General features: G+C 36.5%; 1 protein-coding gene across 5 annotated transcripts in view; it reads left to right on the forward strand.

Moving 5' to 3' along the window:
* Window positions 1-19546, forward strand: part of CrzR (corazonin receptor) — a 65604-nt gene that overhangs the window by 29623 nt on the left and 16435 nt on the right. Inside the window, exon 1 of one of the 5 annotated variants that reach the window (XM_069504304.1) lies at window positions 1920-2778. The exons of the other annotated variants lie outside the window; for them this stretch is intronic. The gene's annotated coding sequence lies outside the window, so the exon portion shown is untranslated. Of the gene's footprint in view, window positions 1-1919; window positions 2779-19546 lie in introns of those variants that run through there. 5 annotated transcript variants of the gene reach the window in all.

A 19546-nucleotide genomic window follows, 5' to 3' on the forward strand; every position in this document is an offset into this window, starting at 1 on the left:
AGTTCTATGACTATTTCAGACGTATTTTCGGAACGCATATTTGGATCGGATGAGTGTGCAACCGCCCTTAAGCGCTAGATTGAATTAAAGTCAGATTCCAGTGCTCTGCTGAGCTTCTACCGTCATGCACTATACCTGATCAGGGTTTTATATTCATGTTTGACGTAAAAAAATGCGACAGCAATTATGTACTTCTTTATTACGTTGCGCCTCGGTTTCTCAAGAAATTGTATCTCTGCCATACCTACATGAAACATGGAGAAACCCACCCGTTAATTTGTAGGTCATTTTATGCTCAGTCATTAATCCATACTAATATTATAAAAGCGAAAGTGTGTCTGTCTGTCTGCTAGCTTTTCACGGCCCAACAGTTCAACCGATTTTGATGAAATTTGGTACACATCCCGGGGAAGGACATAGGCTACTTTTTATTCCGGAAAATTAAAGAGTTACCACGGGATTTTTAAAACCCTAATTCCACGCGGACGAAGTCGCGGGCATCATCTAGTTTAGGATAAAACTTATAGGCACAACGCACACACGTAGAGTGAAGTAGACCTGAAGCGTGGCGTCTTTTCCGATAGCAATTTAAATTCAACTGTATTTACTTTGGTATAGCAACAGCGAATAAGAGTGCCGGGCTCCAATTTCAATTTTAACTGTTATACCGATTTTTTAATCACGCATTTACATATTTGGCATCGTTGCGCGTTGCGCTACTTGCCATTAATGTTTATCGACATGCTCGCTCATAATCTCGCTGCTGTATAATTGTGAGATGAGACCGGAAACACCATTTGTGCCCTCACGCGAATATGTAAATGATGCACTCTGAGAGTTTAAGTTGTCATCAATAAAAACGCTGTGTCTGCTCCACGATACCTTGTAGGTGTGCGTTATGTTTTAATATGTAATTATAGCGTTTTTATAAGAAACATATTTATTATTTATGTAGCTAAATTAGTACAAGGAAAAAAAACATGACCAATTAAGTTTTTATATCTGGCAATCAAAAACAATCTTAATTATGTTTATTAGAAACTAGCGGATGCTACACGCTTATGTTACTTTGTCAGAAACTTTCACGCAAGAATTTTTTACATTTATAAAAAACACCAAAAATTCGATGTAGGCCTCTGTACCCGTAGTATAAGATTTTACGTCTCACCAAACCTTGCTAGAATTCGAGAGTCGAAATACTTCCGCGTAAATTGGATCTTAATAGCCTTGTTTTAAAACTCAAATTTGTCTACACCAGCCAGCCAGCGCTCCAAGCGGAAACATTGCGAAATTAAAATCAGTGGCATTGAATATTTGACTTCAATTCATGGCTCTTCAGGTCCATTTTACTTTGATGTTACCTATTGTGTTTCGACTCTCGAATTCTAGCAACGTTTGGTGAGACGTAAAATCTTATACTACGGTTACAGTTCATTATTTCAATTTTGATAAAGTATTTTACGTTCGTCTTGGTTACGTCGGTCATTCACTTATTTGTTAATGTCTGCCTTTTCAAGAGTGGAATTTCATTTCTGTTTTTTACTGTCCTCTACGCTGACGAAGGAATTAACAATTTGTTTTCGTCTATCGAGACGCACGCCAGTGCGCCAGGCCAAGTAATTTAATCGTAGTAAAGTAAGTACTTTAAATTTCTGAAACTTTTTGATAGGAAATTGATTTTGTTTTATTTTAACATAACATAAAGCAAAGCTAATGTTACTAACGTGATAACCATATAATAGTTGTGACGCGCCGCGTCGCTACGACGGTACCGATGGCGCTTCGGCCGTTGTCGGCGGTAGCCGAGCTTGGGCGAGGGGGGGCGCGCTGGCGTGTGGGACGTCAGTCTGATCGAGCGCACGTGACAGTTTGTTTATTCCGTTAAGAAATTATTGTAATGATTTGTATTAGTACAGAGTGTGACACAATTAATTATTGTAAATACAGAGATTCTCCTGTAATACAGTGTGTGATTTAATATTCAGAAGTGGTATTATGTAAATAGGACCCAAAAATGAAGTGATCAACGGATAAAAAAGAAAGTGAAGAAAATAATTGAGAAGTTTTTCTAGACTACCTACGTTTGATCCTGACAATAATGTAACGTGAATAGAACGCGGAAAACTGGCTGGATACAATTCATTAAATGGAAAGACTACGAAAAATAGTGATAATACAAACTCCCTTGGCGGACCAATCACCGTTATGGTTTAATCGTTTAGTTGAGTGATTTTACTCGAAGAAATGAAAGTCTTTGTGTGTGAAGGTGTTTCCTAGAAGTTCTAAATACGCTGATATGTTCAAATAGTTAGATGCTAGAAAGAAGGGTTTATTACTAGATTTACAAGAAATAGATAACGGCAGATACAATGTTAAAAGGAATTTGCCGGTGATTCTGTACCAGCCATGGGTCAAAACAGTTTAATCGACAGATTAACAGATATGACACTGCAGCCGTAGTGACACACTTAAGGCCTCCAGCTGATGTGAACATACTTTAGGTCAATCTGTAATTATTTCAAAGGGAATTCTGAAATACAAATAATGATGGTGTGTGTACGACACTAAAGTTTTAAATCTTGTCAAGTATTTTGCTGTACCGGCAACTTTATGAACTGGAACAACTGGCGACCTCAGAGTTTATTAACATGGACAATAGGATGTATTATGGCAGAAAGGCGAATTAATTACACGTGCTGTACCATGTAAACTGGTGAAGACAAGACAGCAGGGGTCGAGGGTGACGAGTTGAGTCCTTTTCGGGCCGAGAAAACTAAGGTGCGTAATTTTTTTATTTCATTTAATCTGTCTGTTGGCCTTGAGCTTCTGTTTTCTGTATCTGAATTATCTGTCTGTTCTGATTCTGACTAATCTGAAATTCTGTTCGGAATTCGGATGCTGATCCGATACCGATACTGATGCGATACCGGATCTTATCAGGTATCACTCTGATCTGATACTGATTCTGATGTGATACCAGATATTATTCGATATCGTTCTGACCTGATACTGATTCTGATGCGATACTGGATATTATCCGATATCGTTCTGACCTGATACTGATTCTGATGCGATACTGGTCATTATCCGATATCCTGCTGACCTGATACTGATTCTGATGCAATACCGGATATTATCCGATATCGTTCTGACCTGATACTGATTCTGATGCGATACTGGTTATTATCCGATATCGTTCTGACCTGGTACTGATTCTGATTTCTGATGCAATACCGGATATTATCCGATATCGTTCTGACCTGATACTGATTCTGATGCGATACTGGTCATTATCCGATATCCTGCTGACCTGATACTGATTCTGATGCAATACCGGATATTATCCGATATCGTTCTGACCTGATGCTGATTCTGGTGCAATACCGGATATTATCTGATATCGTTCTGACCTGAAACTGATTCTGATGCAATACAGGATATTATCCGATATCGTTCTGACCTGATACTGATTCTGATGCAATACCGGATATTATCCGATATCGTTCTGACCTGATACTGATTCTGATGCGATACTGGTTATTATCCGATATCGTGCTGACCTGATACTGATTCTGATGCAATACCGGATATTACCTACTCGATATCGTTCTGACCTGATACTGATTCTGGTGCAATACCGAGTGTTATCCGATGTCGTTCTGACCTGATACTGATTCTGATATGATACCGCATATTATCCGATATCATTCTAATGTGATACTAATTCTGATGCAATACTGGATATTATCCGATATCCTTCCGACCTATTCTGACTAATTCTGATGCTATGCCGATCCAGATCCGATACCGATTCTGTTCTGATACTGATAACTACCTGATACCGACACTGATGCGATACTGGATTTAATCCTATATCATTCTGATCTAATATTGACTCTTGATAATATATCGCTCCTGATCCAATACCGATTCTGATCTGATACTGATTCCTATACGATACCGATACTGATGTGATACTGGATATAATCCGACATCGTTCTGATCTGATGCTGACTATGACACGATACAAATCCTGATCCAATACCAAATCTGATCTGAAACTGATTCCTATCCGATACCGATACTGATGCGATATCGATACAAATGCGATACTGGATACAATCAGATATCGTTAAGATCTGATACTGACTATGATGCAATACCGATACAGTTTCGACACCGATTCTGATCTGATACTGATTCAGATGCGATACCGATCCTGATCCGATATCGATTCTTATCTGATGCCGATTTTATCCGGAACCAATCCTCATACCAACCGGTTCTAATCTTTTCCCTCTCCTGTTCTGTCACCTCAGATTCCGATTCTGATTCCAATTCTGTTTTTATTGCTGATAAATGATGCTGATTTTATTTATTCTTTATTTATTTGCATTCATGTTTTACATTATAAAATATATAATATTACAATATTACAACATGAAGCCCCGTCAGGACATTGCAAAATATAACATTTGTACATTTATTTTATCTGATTCTGCCTCAGACACGAAACACATATTTATGAAACTGAAACTAATCGCTTTCAACTTCGACTCATGCTATTTATTATGCTGTTTAGTTACATTCTGTTTTATGAACTGTGTATTACGTGTACCTATTGTCTGAAAATTTTAGATTCTGATTCTGATACCATGATGCTGTAGATTTTATTTTCTATCTCAGTTTGAACCTTATTTGGTATTTTTTTGAACTGATTTTACCAGAACAGACTGCAGAACATTTCAAAAAACAATTTTCTACTTCATAGAGAAATACGTATTTAAATAAATATAATATGACCTAGCACTAGAACAGATGGTTGCATACCTTCGAGCTCGCAAGGTTGTGAATCAGAATTCTCCGAATTCAAAATTGGTGAATTAGCATGACAGAATCAGTGTAGACTATGAATTGCTTCTGGAATATGGAGATTGTTTCGCGGCTGACACGAAAGATCTTGGACCAAATAATTTATCCGAAATGAAAAGTGAATTGACTTCTTCGACACCAGTCTTTCGCAAAACATATAGGCTTGCTAAGACCGAACTGCATATAGTGCGGGCTAAGGTTAAGGTTCTGTGAATAATAAGATCAGGAATAATTAATGTATTGTAGTCAAACTTTTCCTCACCGGTTATCTTAGTTAAGAAGAAGAAAAGAAAATATATATATTCCACGAGCGCAGTTATTCAACTCAAACTCAAATCCTTTATTCAAATTGAGTATTATTGTAGTTAACAGACTTTGTGATTGTCAATTGCTGAATTTGCAATACAATGGTGTAGTGGTGGATTACATGAACTTAAAACTAAAGCTGTGAGGGTTCCAAACGCGCCTAGGTCTAAGAAGAGCCCACAGGAAACTCAGCCAGCATGTATCAGCTGTATGCTGCGAATGCAATTATATGTGCCGTACTAAACATTCCATTGATTTGTTATTTCTAAATTGTATTGTATTATATTTGATGATGAATTTAGTTATGAGTGCCACGATGGAACTATGTATGTTGTTTGACAACCTTGGCTAAGAATGCCACAATGAAATTGAATCTTAAGATTTTGATATTGAGTTTAAGATTTTGCTATGGAGTTTAAGATTTTTTTTAATATTGAGGGTAAAGAGCTGAAATTTTGTACTGGAACTGTTTTTTGCATTGTATAATCTTAAGTATGAAACAGAAATACATACGATTACGAATGCGAGAGAAATTGGTATTGTAAGTATTCTCTTACAAAGATAACCCAGGTGTAGACTTATTAAAACGCTTCAGAATCTACATAACTGGAGTCACATTTCTGACATAATATCAAAGACATAACTGATTTTTTAGCTGTGCCAAACGAGACTTAGTACTAAGAATTGTACGTTAGTGGTTCCAGATTCAGGATTATGTTATGGAGGTGGATCTTAGGCTAGAAACTAGTATAAAATATGTCGATGCACTACATCGGAATCCAATTTCTAGGATCTCAGCTGTGATAAATGCTGAAGACTGATTTCTGTTAGCCCAGCTCCAAGATGGAAAACTTCAGTCCATCTATAATCAAATTTGAACTGAAAAAACAAATAATGTCGTTATTTTGTCAGAGATTTGCATGTGTCAGAGAGACGCATTTAAGGGAATACATTAAATAGTGAACGATTTGCCGTGCCTAAGGATGCTTGATGGTGATTCAGATGAAGATGTTTCATGATGCCGCCGTAGGTCGTGTTGGGCTAAGACTGCTAAGAGATACTATGCATACTACTGTTAGATGAGACCGACCACTGTTTTTACCGCATGACAAGTATTATAAAGATAATATGTGAGTGTCTGTTTAAAGTAGTTGTTTGAGAAAGAGAAGTTATGGTAAAACGTTTAGCAGAATATACCCATATAACTGAATAATATCTCCAACCAAAGGCTTTCTGTATCCAATCGATATTTTAAAGCTTTCTGTACAACGCATAGGATTCATCACACGTTATTGCTGCTCCACGGGCCAACGATCAAGCTGAACGACTAAACAGGAGGCCATTAGATGCGATAAGAGCTAGTGCTCAGGAACCAACATTATGGGACAGCGCAGCTCCTGAATTAGTTATCTGAATCAATCAAACAGTTTAAGATACGACAAAAATTCACGCCATATTATGAGTTCATGTTCACCCAAAAGGAGAATTTAGTTCCGGAAATGAGAAACTCTGCAGAAGACAGCACCTCAAAAAGGAACAGTGCGAGTAGAATATGAGGAAGCAACAGCTGTATATAAGGACTAAATGTAATGAAGACAGGAAAGAAGCAGGAAAGGAAGGAAACAATAGAGAATATGATTTGTGGCATAATCATTCCGCTAATTCCGATACTGGGGTCAATCACAAGATAGATCGAATTTATGTTACGACATACAAAGTAACGCAGGTTAGGTAATTCTAGGATGATCGATATCAATTCCAGAGTGTAAAAGGAATGAAAGGCTACAACATGTTTGTAGCGGTAGCTGCTTCTGATACATTACTGTCATGCAAAAGCAAAGATTCTGATAGTGAAGCAGACATTGTAGATACCTACGCAAGATCTTATAGATCTTCTGGAAATTTGGATATCTGACTTTCAGTCTGATCTGGTCAAATCTATTCAATTACATAATAATTTAAGCATTGTATTCTCCACTAATACACGTTGTGAATACCCTGGTGGTATTCACTTTGCAGGATGGCCGATGTGACGCGCCGCGTCGCTACGACGGTACCGATGGCGCTTCGGCCGTTGTCGGCGGTAGCCGAGCTTGGGCGAGGGGGGGCGCGCTGGCGTGTGGGACGTCAGTCTGATCGAGCGCACGTGACAGTTTGTTTATTCCGTTAAGAAATTATTGTAATGATTTGTATAAGTACAGAGTGTGACACAATTAATTATTGTAAATACAGAGATTCTCCTGTAATACAGTGTGTGATTTAATATAGTATAATATTCTTAAAAGCAAATCACTAGATAAAAAATATACCTACCTCCTTTTTAAAATTTTAATGATCCGAAAGATTACGTACTTATTTAAACTAGGTAGGTACTTATTTTATTTTTTACATAATATTATAGTAACATAAGAACAGAAGTTTAATAAATTCACTTTGTACAGCAAAATGAAAAGAAACTCAATTTTCAAGTTTTTGAAAATATCTATACCTGAATAATTTAGAGAACGCCTTTAGCACAGCGATATGTTAACAAGTGATTATATAATCTACGGTACGGTATACTTCAACGCAAGGCATAAAGGTATTAATCATCTCGTTACCACGTGCAAATGTATTGCAAAGTCGTTATGGCGCTACATAACGGAAATAAACTAGCTTCTTTAGGCAGTGGTCCGACCCGCGCCGGCGAATGGCGCGAGTAATCGCTCGTCACACTTGCACACTCGCTAGCCTGGCGACAAAACTATCGAAACTACACACTCGCTTCCCGCTGATCGCCAACTCGTTTAAGTTCCTAGTTCTACTCGTTTCTCGTTCATCGTCGGCGGTCGGACCACTGCCTTACTGTCAAACTTGACTTCATTTATTGCAACTTCACACTCAAGGTATGTGCCGTGCCTACTTGCCAAATAATGTAGATAAATGTTAAACCGATATTCGTAGTTCGGGACATGGGTTCATGTCAACACCCACACACATTCTTCCACATTCTTAAGAGCTGGAAGAGCACGCTCCCTCTCCGCGTCACATTCCTTATTGCTACGGTTCATTACCCCTTTCCATAAATTACATAATGTAGAAGTTTTCTTGGGATAATATTGTGGCGGGGTTGCGGGTGGGCTTACATAACTTTCCGGATATTACCCTTAGGCTTAACGATAGTTAATTATCGGATATTTGTGATATTAACTTAGACCAAGGCTTACCTCTCCAAGGCATGGAGGAAACGAAAACACCGAACTCGATGTATAATCCGAAATAGGTTACCCATCCAGTTATTGACTTAATTATTATAAATTTTGCTAAATCAGCACAATCATTGATATGCACTATCGCAGCTAGAGGTGTGAGTGCTTTAAGATGATAAAAAGTAGCCCATGTTACTCTCCAGGTTGACTATACCAATGCAAAAAAACGTCAACCCGCTGCTCCGTTACGACGTGATTGAAGGACAAACCAACAAACAAACCCACTTTCGAATTTATAATATGAATAGTAATATTATTAGTACGGATAAGAAATAAAATAAATAAGAAACAGCTGTCGAGTTTATTAAGCATTGTATTAAAGTATATGTATTTGTGTAGTCCGCCTGGACCATACAAATTTTAAACCCCCTTAGGGGTTGAATTTTCAAAAATCCTTTCTTAGCGAATGTTTACGTCATTATAGCTATCTGAATGCCAAATTTCAGTCCGATCCGTCCAGTAGTTTTAGCTGCGAGTTGATAGATCTGTCAGTCAGTCAGTCACCTTTTCCTTGGACGATACTCGTAATTAAATTATGTATTAAGACTTACCTATGTCACCCGCGCTCGCCTGCACCGGGTTCGCGCGGGAGCTGTGCGGATGTGCAGGGCGTTCCCTCCTCGATTGCCATCTCGACTTGTCGCGTAAGCATCTCGACTTGTTGCGTATACTTATGATATAATATTACTTCAATGACGATCTCTAATTTTTTCATCCGTAAAGTCGTCAAATCCCGACTTAATGAATTGAACCTCTTCACGCAACATAAACCTCTTCTTACAAATCCGACTCACAAAAAGCTACCTTGAGAAGTTAGCGCTGTTAGTTAGTATTTCTTATTCATCATCAACCCATGATCAACCCATCGCATCGCCGGCTCACTACAGAGCACGGGTCTCCTGAATGAGAAGGGCTTAGGCCATAATCTATTATCTACTATGCTTGCCAAGTGCGGATTGGCAATCTAAAATAAAATTTTTATTTATATTTATGTCAATATGTATTATGTATTTGATTTATCGTACAAAATCGTACAAAATCGAAAAATACGACTGTAGTACGGAACCCTCGGTGCACGAGTCTAACTCGCACTAGGCCGGTTTTTTAGGCTTTTTAATACCTGAATCTCTCCTACTACGCTGATATCAGTTACAAAAGTCAGTAAATATTGATAAAATAGTGACATTGATATAAACTAAAACCTAAGAACTTTGAAATCTAATAATGTTTGTGGTTCGTCCCGAACTAAGACTGTGTTTTATAAGTTCGTAAATATTGGGAAAGGGGAAAGTTTCTCTAGGAAAAAGTGTATTTATTTTGTTTTTGCCTGATAATAGTACCTATTTGTTGTTTTTCTACACTGACTGACATTATACATTCGTTGTGCAGTTTTTGTCGTTTAGCTGTTTTTGAGAAATCCCGGGAAATAGAATAGGTCTGTTAAATATCTGTGAAATACAGCTAGATACTTTAAGAGTTGACAAATTCAATTCAATTATTGAAGTAATTTTTTTTTGGTTTTTTTTAAAAGTTATTTTGAAAATGACAAGATTTTTTTACATATTATGCATAAACTCACCTCGACTTGTATTTATGAGCGCCCCCAAATAAAGTTTTTTTTTTTTGTAATTTTTAAAAATTTAAAAATAAGCCCAAGCTTATCAATGTACATTTTTTTGTGAATTTAAAGTAAATTTATTAATTCTTCGAAAAGGGTCTGACAAACGGAACACATGGATGGACAAATGCTAATTCACCCAAGTAGACTCGGAAACCTCGCTTTTCTCGGTCAATTATGTCTATTTTACGAAAATTTATATCGTATATTGTTTTGGTATGACCAACTGTTACACTAGCCTTTAATGTCCCCTATTATAGAACAAGTCACACAACTCCTAGTATTGTAAGTTGCTGCTATAACAAAGTTTCAACATTCGAACATAGCAGGAGAATTGGCATCGAATCGCAAATTGGAGTTAACAGCATCTGCTGCTAAATAAGGAATTTTTATGATAATTCTTTATGCTTTTCTACGAGTCCCTATTCATATACAGTTCACATACATATCAATCATTACCTCACTACCCATATTATAATAATGTAAAAGTATGATTGTTTGTTGGCTTATTGGTTTGTCCTTCTATGACGATTGACACCGCAATGGTGCAACCAATCAGCGTTATTTTGCATGGATGTAGAAAGACCTGGAGAGTTCATAAGCTACTCTAAAATAAAAGATTTTCCACGGAATTATATTAAATACATAAATCTACACGGATGAAGTCGTGGGCATCAGCAACTAAGATAGATATATACCTACCTACTTTAAAGATCCTACAATACTATTATTATATTTCAATTTATTATATTTTATCGTCATAATATTAGATACATGAATCCAGTTAGTTAGATGCTTATTTATTACAATAAATATGGAGGCATTATAAGTAGAGCTTAAAACGAGCATAGAATTATTAAGCTCTAGTAAACAAGTGATTTCATTAATTACGTCGCAACGACATTTCATAATAATTGCCTATGAACGAACTTTTTAACGACGTTTATAATGCTTACATTTCAGGAGTCTTTTGTACAGGTTGATCCCTAATAGAGCCATATTGAGGGCCACCTTTAGAACGAAAATATTGCGGGAAAGTAAAATTCTTAATACTTTCAATATCAACGACGGACAAAAAGTTTGAACTGATATTGTTATATCTATACTAATATTATAAAGAGGTAATGTTTGTAAGTTTGCTTGTAGGGGGTAATTTCTGGAACTACTGATCCGATTTTAAAAATTCTTTCATTAATAGAAAGCTACATTATTCCTGAATGACAGAGGTTTGTACACATACCCACATAATATGTAAACATAAAAATGTAAAACAAAAGCGAAAACAATTGAATTATTTCAATTTTTTCTTGAACAAGTCATACGCACGTGGAATGGTATAAAATACTGGATTCTTTGTGTATTAAATTATCCGACCCTTCTTCCTATATCACGCTGCAAGGGTAATTTCTATCCAGATATTACCTTAGAACAGGTTTTTACATATATTTTATGTAAAAGGGAACACTGTAGTTAGTCATGAGTTTTTTTTTAAATTTTATATCTTGACAAGAGACCTGCAGCAGTGGACATATTCTTTCGTTTGATGATGATGATGATGATAATAATACTTGTATGTGTATAATTGAATATTTAACTAGAAGACCGTTTAACTATTTATGTTTCAGTCACTTATAATTTTGTTCTCTCATTATATTCTGCAACACGAATAACTATAATAGCTCTTTATTAATTTTACGTAGGAGCTTCCATAACGGCAGTAAACTATCGTTAAATCTACATATCTACTTAAAATTAATTTTAAATTATATCGTTCAGCTATAAACTTTGCATTTCAAAAGAATTAATTAATTTCAATTCTTTTGAAAAAGAAAGTATGGCATCAGCCTTACGAACTCATCAGTAGGTATTAGGTACCTGATTAGATATCTAGATAAAATGTCCTTCGGCAATGGTATTCACTTGAACGAATTCTGTATAATGAAACAACTTTAATCGATTTCATCTCCCTTTTTTGTATAAAAAGACTGATCTATTCTAACTTCTATCACTCAGATTGAATTTCTGAAAATCCCTCTAATCTCTTCACACTAATATTATAAAGGCGAATGTTTGTGTGTCATTCACACACACACACACACACAAACATTCGCCTGTGTGTATGTTTGTTACTTTTTCACGCAAAAACTAATAGTTGGATTTGGCTAAAATTTGGAATGGGGATGGATTAACACATAGGCTACTTTTTATCCCGGAAAATGAAGGAGTTCGCACAGGATTTTTAAAAACCTATATCCAAACGAACTCAACTCGGTTGAGCAGCGTTCAGAAAGCTTCGAGATGTCTTCTTGTCCAGAATTCCTCAGTAGAACAAAGGAAACACTTCCCAGGATAAAAAGTAGCTTATGTGTTCTCCAGGTTTTAAATTATAACCATCTAAGTATAAAGTCACGTAGATCCGTTCCTCCACTGCAGGGTGCTTGAAAAACAAATTTACAAACAAATACACTTTCGAATTTATAATATTAGTAGTGATAGAAGCCTTAAGGCGAGTCACCGAGGCGGGCAGCGCGGCTTTGAAGTAAACCGCTTGGCAACGTTCAAATTCTGAGTTTCAAACGTTAAATTTGAATTTAATAAATTATCGAAGTCCTGTTGAAAACCAAAATTTAGCATGTTTTCTGTAGTACTTAAAGACAAATATTTCCATATAAAAATATTTTGGCAAGTCAGAAATTTTAGTATTAAATAATTCGTTTTATTTCGGCTTATTTCAAGATTTTATTTGATCGAGTGAAGTACTTCCTATTGTATATCAAAGTAGCACATTCTTTAGACAATTTCTTTAGGTATATTGTATATTTTTAGCAAGGCCATTATTTAATAGTAAATACCTAAAACATTTGATCTAGCAAACCAGTTTTTTCCGCTTAGCCTCGGTGACTCGCCTTAAGCGGGACTTTAATCAAGCGTGAATGTCACCACATAAACTTTTACGTATCATGAAACTATTTACGAAGGTACGATCCGTGCTCAATCCAACAATTTTCTATGTTTTTATTCACGTTTTATGGGTGGATTTCTCCGAAAAAGTATTTCAAATGGCATAGCATTTAAGTGAAATGAAAAAGTAAAAGAAACAAAAAAATAATATGCCACTAACGAGCACCTGCAGTTCTTCGAGTCTGTTTTATTTTACCAATTCTTTTAATGAATTGCCCAGGCTTTCACTTCTGAAGGCGTAAATTACTTCAGAAGTCATTTAATTGCTAGAAAAAAGGAACTCCTTTAAATTGCTAGAAAAAGGTCTTCACCTATACCCATGCAAAAAAATCACGTCAATCTGTTGCTCCGTGATTGAAGGACAACCCAACAAAACCAACAAACCGACAAACCAACAAACAAACACATTTATAATATGGGTAGTGATAATATGGGTAGTGATAAGATGTTGCCCGCGTAGGTAGTAGGCGAAGGGTTAGGTTTTTAAAAATTCTGTAGGAAATCTTTGATTTCCCTGGATAAATAGTAATCTATATCATGCCATTCCTATATCTATCTGAATATCGTAATCCAACCCATCGCCGGCTCACTACAGAGCACGGGTCTCCTCTCAGAGTGAGAAGGGTTTTTTTTGATTAAATATATTCAGATTGATTAACTTTTCAATCTGAATATATTTAATCAAAAATTTACGTCGGTTCGTTGAACTGTTACGGAGTGATTGAAGGACAAACCAGTCAAGGGGGGTGGACCCGCACGTCACCAGCGCTCGCCAGCACCGGGTTAGCGCGGGGACTGTGCGTGTGCGGGACGTTCTCTCCCTGATTGCCATTTCGACCTGTCGCGTATTATAGGTACGACAGCGGAGAATCATACGTACGGAATTAGGTATACTTACGTACTTTGTACCTAATTTGTATTTCTTCTAGTAACTCGTTTTTTTATCCTGATAAATGATTATGATTTGACGCTTTAATGATGTAGTATAATTTATTTTAAATAAAGATTTCCTTTTAAATACACTTTCATAACATACGAGTAGGTACTTTAATTTTAGTTTTAGAGAAATCAGATTTTCAGTACGTAAGTCGAAAAGTAATTATTCTTCCCAGTCACGAAAGGGGCGTATCTACTTGAGAAGTTCGTTTGACTTACGAGTATATTGAGCCTACACCATCCACACAAAATTTATTACATGTAAGTACCTACCTACTTTCGCCAACAATGGCCCGAAATTCCGTGGGTAAATTTGAGGAGGTGATTAATAAAACCTTAAAGTTGATAAGTTGAGTTGACGTAAGAAAGTTCTTCTACATTGCCAGATTATGGCAAACTAAACCTGCCAGCTTTTCCGGGGCGGGTTTATAATTTGTTTGAATTTAAAGTGGAACTGCTAGATAGGTCTTTTGGGCCACCTTAGGCTCATTGCACACCTGTGTAGTGGATTGAAGCTTAAGCGTGGCTATTTCTTGATAAAACCTACAACAGCTTATGGCACAGAGGCAGCAGTAGCTCGTCCAAGCGCACCTGTGCCCAGGCGTCGCGTCGTGTTGCGCGTCCTTTGAATCTCGTCCATATTTTGTTTACAGTGTATATTGTTCAACTGTATGTCAACGAATATAAAGCTGGGTTTAAATTGATAAAACACTAGAGGCTTACTCCCATCTTACTCCACTTCGTCTGATTGCGCTTCCTTGTCACTGTCACCACTATCACCATGGAATTTAGGTTCCTACTCGGTATTGCAAACTTTGTAATATAACGTAGGTATATGGCTTTTTTTCGAAAACAAACACCGGTCTCGACAAAATCGCTTTTATTTTATTATTAGTTTAAATTCATTTTTAAATAATATACCTTCTTATGGGTAAATTTTGGATTTTCAGTTTCATTTAACTCTAAGTAACTATTACGTCTAAGTTTTATCAACCATCTCCTCAAAATTTCCTTTGGGGTCTAGTTTGGGCAACAATGCTATAAAGCGTGAAAATAGGTATCTACACGGAAATCAGTACAAGGCTGCTCAGTTGGATGAAATTCATATTAATATTATATTAAATGTGAAAGGATGTTTGTCTATTACCATTCGTTTAACCAATTTTGCCAAAGTTTTAGTTTTCATCCCAGAGACGGACATAATGTGCTATTTTTTGTCCTGCAAAATTAAAGAATCCTGCAGGATTTTCAAAAAACCTGAATCCAGCGGGAGAAATCGCAGGCATCATCTCATATTTCTATAATAGTAAAATACCATTTAATATAATTCATACAAGGGTCACGAAAGTAAAATCCCTGTACGATACGGACAATTTAATTAGTGATGTTATGACTATTTAATAATAATTTGAATGTAATTTTACAAATATTTTAGTAAGCTATCCAACAATGAGTAATATTTTTGGCTAGAGAATTTAGATACAATGAATTAAGTAGGTACTTAAAAGTGAAGACTCCCGGAAAGACGTTTAAAATAAAAAAAATCCTATTTACAAATTTTCCTTCGTCTTAGCCAGCGTGAAATTCAGAAACTGCATTGAGCAAAGCATTGAGAGTCGAAACATAGGTAATAAAATAAGTATATCAGCTTGACTATTAGTATCTTAGTGCAGACACAAATAAATCTTTTCGAACCTACGAGGACTTACTATAATAATACTTTATAGTTGATATTAATTTTCCGTTCAACTGATTCACCCTCAGAATACATGGTATATTGTATACAGTATATAATCTGTATTCTGTGGATTCACCCTAGTTGATTGAAAAGGGCAGACAGATTTCTAGGTAGATAGATCCTACGTAAGATAAACTTCTATGAATACAATAGTTTTATCTACGCATAAAATACCTAAGTGGTTTAAAATTTATCTGCAAAGTAATTTCTACAAAACTCGATACTGGGCGCGACTTCGTTTGCGAGGATTTAGGTTTTTAAAAAATTCCGTGACAATTGTGTCTGGTGGGAGGCCTCGGCTGTGGCTAGTTACCACCCTACCGGCAAAGCCGTGCCGCCTAGCAATTTAGCGTTCCGGTCCGATGCCGTGTAGAAACCAAAGGTGTATGGGTTTAATAAAAACTGCCATACTCCTTCCAGGTTAGCCCGCTCCCACCTTAGACTGCATCGTCACTTACCATCAGGTGAGGTTGCAGTCAAGGACTAACTTGTATCTGAATAATAAATAAAAAATAATTCCATCAGCACAGATGTCCGTGTGGAAAAGAGGTTGATAAATTTGGAATCCACGGACTCTCTTGCCAAAGGAGCTCCGGTAGGCTGTTTAGGCATGGCTCTCTTAACGATACAATTAAAAGAGCTCTTGCCACCATAAATATTCCTGCGCTCATTGAGCCGGCAGGGATTAGTCGGGATGATGGCAAGAGACCTGATGGATTGACGCTGGTTCCCTGGGAACGGGGACGGGCGCTAATGTGGGACGCAACTTGCGTTGACACATTGGCCCCGTGTCATATCAGGAAGACAGCATCAAGACCGGGAGCCGCAGCAGAAACAGCTGAAAACGGCAAGCGGCGCAAGTATGCCTCTCTTATAGAGAGTTACATTTTTGTGCCGTTTGCCGTGGAGACCCTGGGGCCATGGAGTCTTAGTGCTAAAAATTTTTTACGAGACATTTCACCGCGATTAATAGCCTCAACTGGTGACAGAAGGGCTGGCTCATTTTTTGCGCAGCGGATCAGCCTAGCTGTCCAGCGCGGAAATGCAGCCAGTATTCTTGGCACCATTCCACGCGGTCATGATTTATATAGTAATTAGATAAGGCTAGCTTTAAGTTTTATTGTATTAAAAAAAAAAAAAACATCCTTTGTTTTCCGGGATAAAAAGTAGCTTATGCTCGTCCCTGGGATGCAAGTTACATCTGAACTAAATTGATAATGCCTGCGACTTTGTCTGCGTGTATTTAGGGCTTTCAGAACATTTATTATGTTTAGATAGTATTTATTTTTGAATAAATACTATCTAAACATAAATCACCGTGTTGGCTAAAATGAATCCGGAATACTTATAAAAAAACCGGAAATTATAGAACATCAAAGTAATAAATTTTGCGCGTCCTAACCAGTAGAAAGAATATCATTATAAAAATTCGTTCGAGGTTGCAAATCAAGTAAAAACTTAGCTTTTGACATCAATATTACTTTCATCTGTAAGTAAGTGATATCTAACTTTTTTAATAATATTAACGTCTAAGTTAGTTAAGAATACTTGAATGTACAGATGTTTGTTATTCGATCATACATGAACAGTTGAACGTATTTCAAAGAATTCGCCACACAATAAGTAGGTAACGCAGAAAAAATCTGATTTCTAAACAATGCAGAGCAAATCACGGCTGGAGCTGGTATGAATCATCTTCTTATCCTTTATCCCACGCTATGTGGGGTAGGCACAACATGTATTTTTCCTTTCACTCATTTCTGTCATACGTCAACATAATATTATCCACCCCTTTCACACACATATCGTCTGCAGTCCATCGACATAGAAAGTAATAATTCTTATTACATCAAGTAGTACTTAAAATTTCTTTGCGTCTGTCACACAATCCAGCGACCTTTTCCTTTGGTCTTCCTTTCCTCTTTTTAGGGTTCCGCACCTCAAAAGGAAAAACGGAACCCTTATAGGATCACTTTGTTGTCTGTCTGTCTGTGTGTCTGCTGATTTAACACATGATTTTCTTTCCTCCGCATTACATACCCATACCATGCGTCCCTATAACCCCTCATCTTTTCTACCACTGGCGCTTTCAAACTTCCCCTTATAATCATTCCTTATCTTATCCATTCTGTCACACCACACATCCATCTCAATATTCGCATTTCGGTCGTATGGGCTGGTATGAATATAAAATATGAAAATAAAATTGGTGAAATAATATAACGGAATTGGCATAAAATATAGATTTGGGAAAACTTCAAACAACATTTTATATTTGTTTTGACTACGTAACGGACGTGTTCTGTATAGGTAGGTACAAGTAGGAGGCGATACAGTTTTTCTTTGCAGTCATTTGACTAGAATATACTTACTTGAATAGATGTGGACATAATGTGGACTTATTCAACAATGGCAACTTATGTCAATATTTCCCAAGTAAACTGAAGTGAAAATTTATACACCTGGCTGCTTGTTTTGTAAACATATTTTGTCAAGTGTTGTTTTACTGAACAATATTATTGAAGTGAACGTTTCTTTAGGCGCGTTGGGCGATTTTGGGATGTTTAAAAACTTTGACATGCTAACTTTATAATACTGAGAGTGCCCATAGATGTAGAAACTGGTTTATGGTTTCAATTTAAAATCATGAAATTTTAATATTTAGGTTTCCGTACCACGAAAGGAAAAAGGAACCCTTAAAGGATCACTTCGTTGTCTGTCTGTTGTGTCTGTCAAGAAACCTACAGAGTACTTGCCGTTTACCTAGAATCATAAAATTTGGCAGGTAGGTAGGTCTTCTAGCACACGCAAGGGGAAAAATCCAAAAACTGAATTTGTAGTTACATCACAAAAAATTATTAAAATGTGTTCATGAACAAATAATTAGTACTTTCAACTTTCAAAGTAAGAAGTACCAAGTGGGGTATCATATGAGAGGGCTTTACTTGTACACTTTGAAACAGATTTTTATTTATTTTTATGCATACTTAATACTTTTTGATTTATCGTCCAAAATGTTGAAAAAATACCACTGTAGTACTTACGAAACCCTCTGTGCGCGAGTCTGACTCGCACTTGGCTGGGTTTTTGATACTTACTACAATTAATTTGAAAATCTAAAACAAAACACCGTAATTTTTTAAAGTTTCAAGTTTTCAATTCTGTCGGCAGTCCCCACTAACTGCCAATTTTTTATAAGTACATTTTTGTAAGTAGGTACGTAGGTAGGTACTTTCTTATAATTTTATTTATCATTGATATTTATTATCTGTATAATTTTCCTAGCCCACGCATAAGACTAAAAATGATATAAAGACGAGGAAAAATCTAGTGAAAATTTGCGAGCGGACTTCTATACGGAAAATTTCTTCGACGTTTTGTACGCGCGCTCCATCTATTTCCATACAAAACATCGAAGCGGAATTCCGCACAAGCTTTTCTTCCCGCTAGTTGTCTCTAATCTTAAGTTCATGTCTGTCTACACATCTGACCCCCAATATTGCTGTGACTTCGACTCGCTATAAGGTTACACCCCACTGTAAAATTTAACTGCTTGAAATAGTTTATTTGAATTTAAAAAATCTATATTTTTTATTCAAATGAACTTATACTTATAACTTTTGTTTTTGAATCAAAGTCAAAGTCAAATCATTTACTTAGATTGGGTATTATTGTGCACATGTCCTGACTGTCGATTGCTGAATTCCGTTCGTTTGTGGATTTAGGTTTTTTAAAATCCCGTAGGATAAAAAGTTGTAGCCTATGTCAGGTATTTAACTATATACCTACCCGTGCAAAAAATGACGTCAATCCGTTGCTCCGTTGCGATGTGATTGAAGGACAAACCAACAAACCGACAAACAAACT

This window comes from Maniola hyperantus, chromosome 17 (genome assembly GCF_902806685.2).
Source record: "Maniola hyperantus chromosome 17, iAphHyp1.2, whole genome shotgun sequence".
In the NCBI taxonomy this organism is placed as follows: Eukaryota; Metazoa; Arthropoda; class Insecta; order Lepidoptera; family Nymphalidae; genus Maniola; species Maniola hyperantus.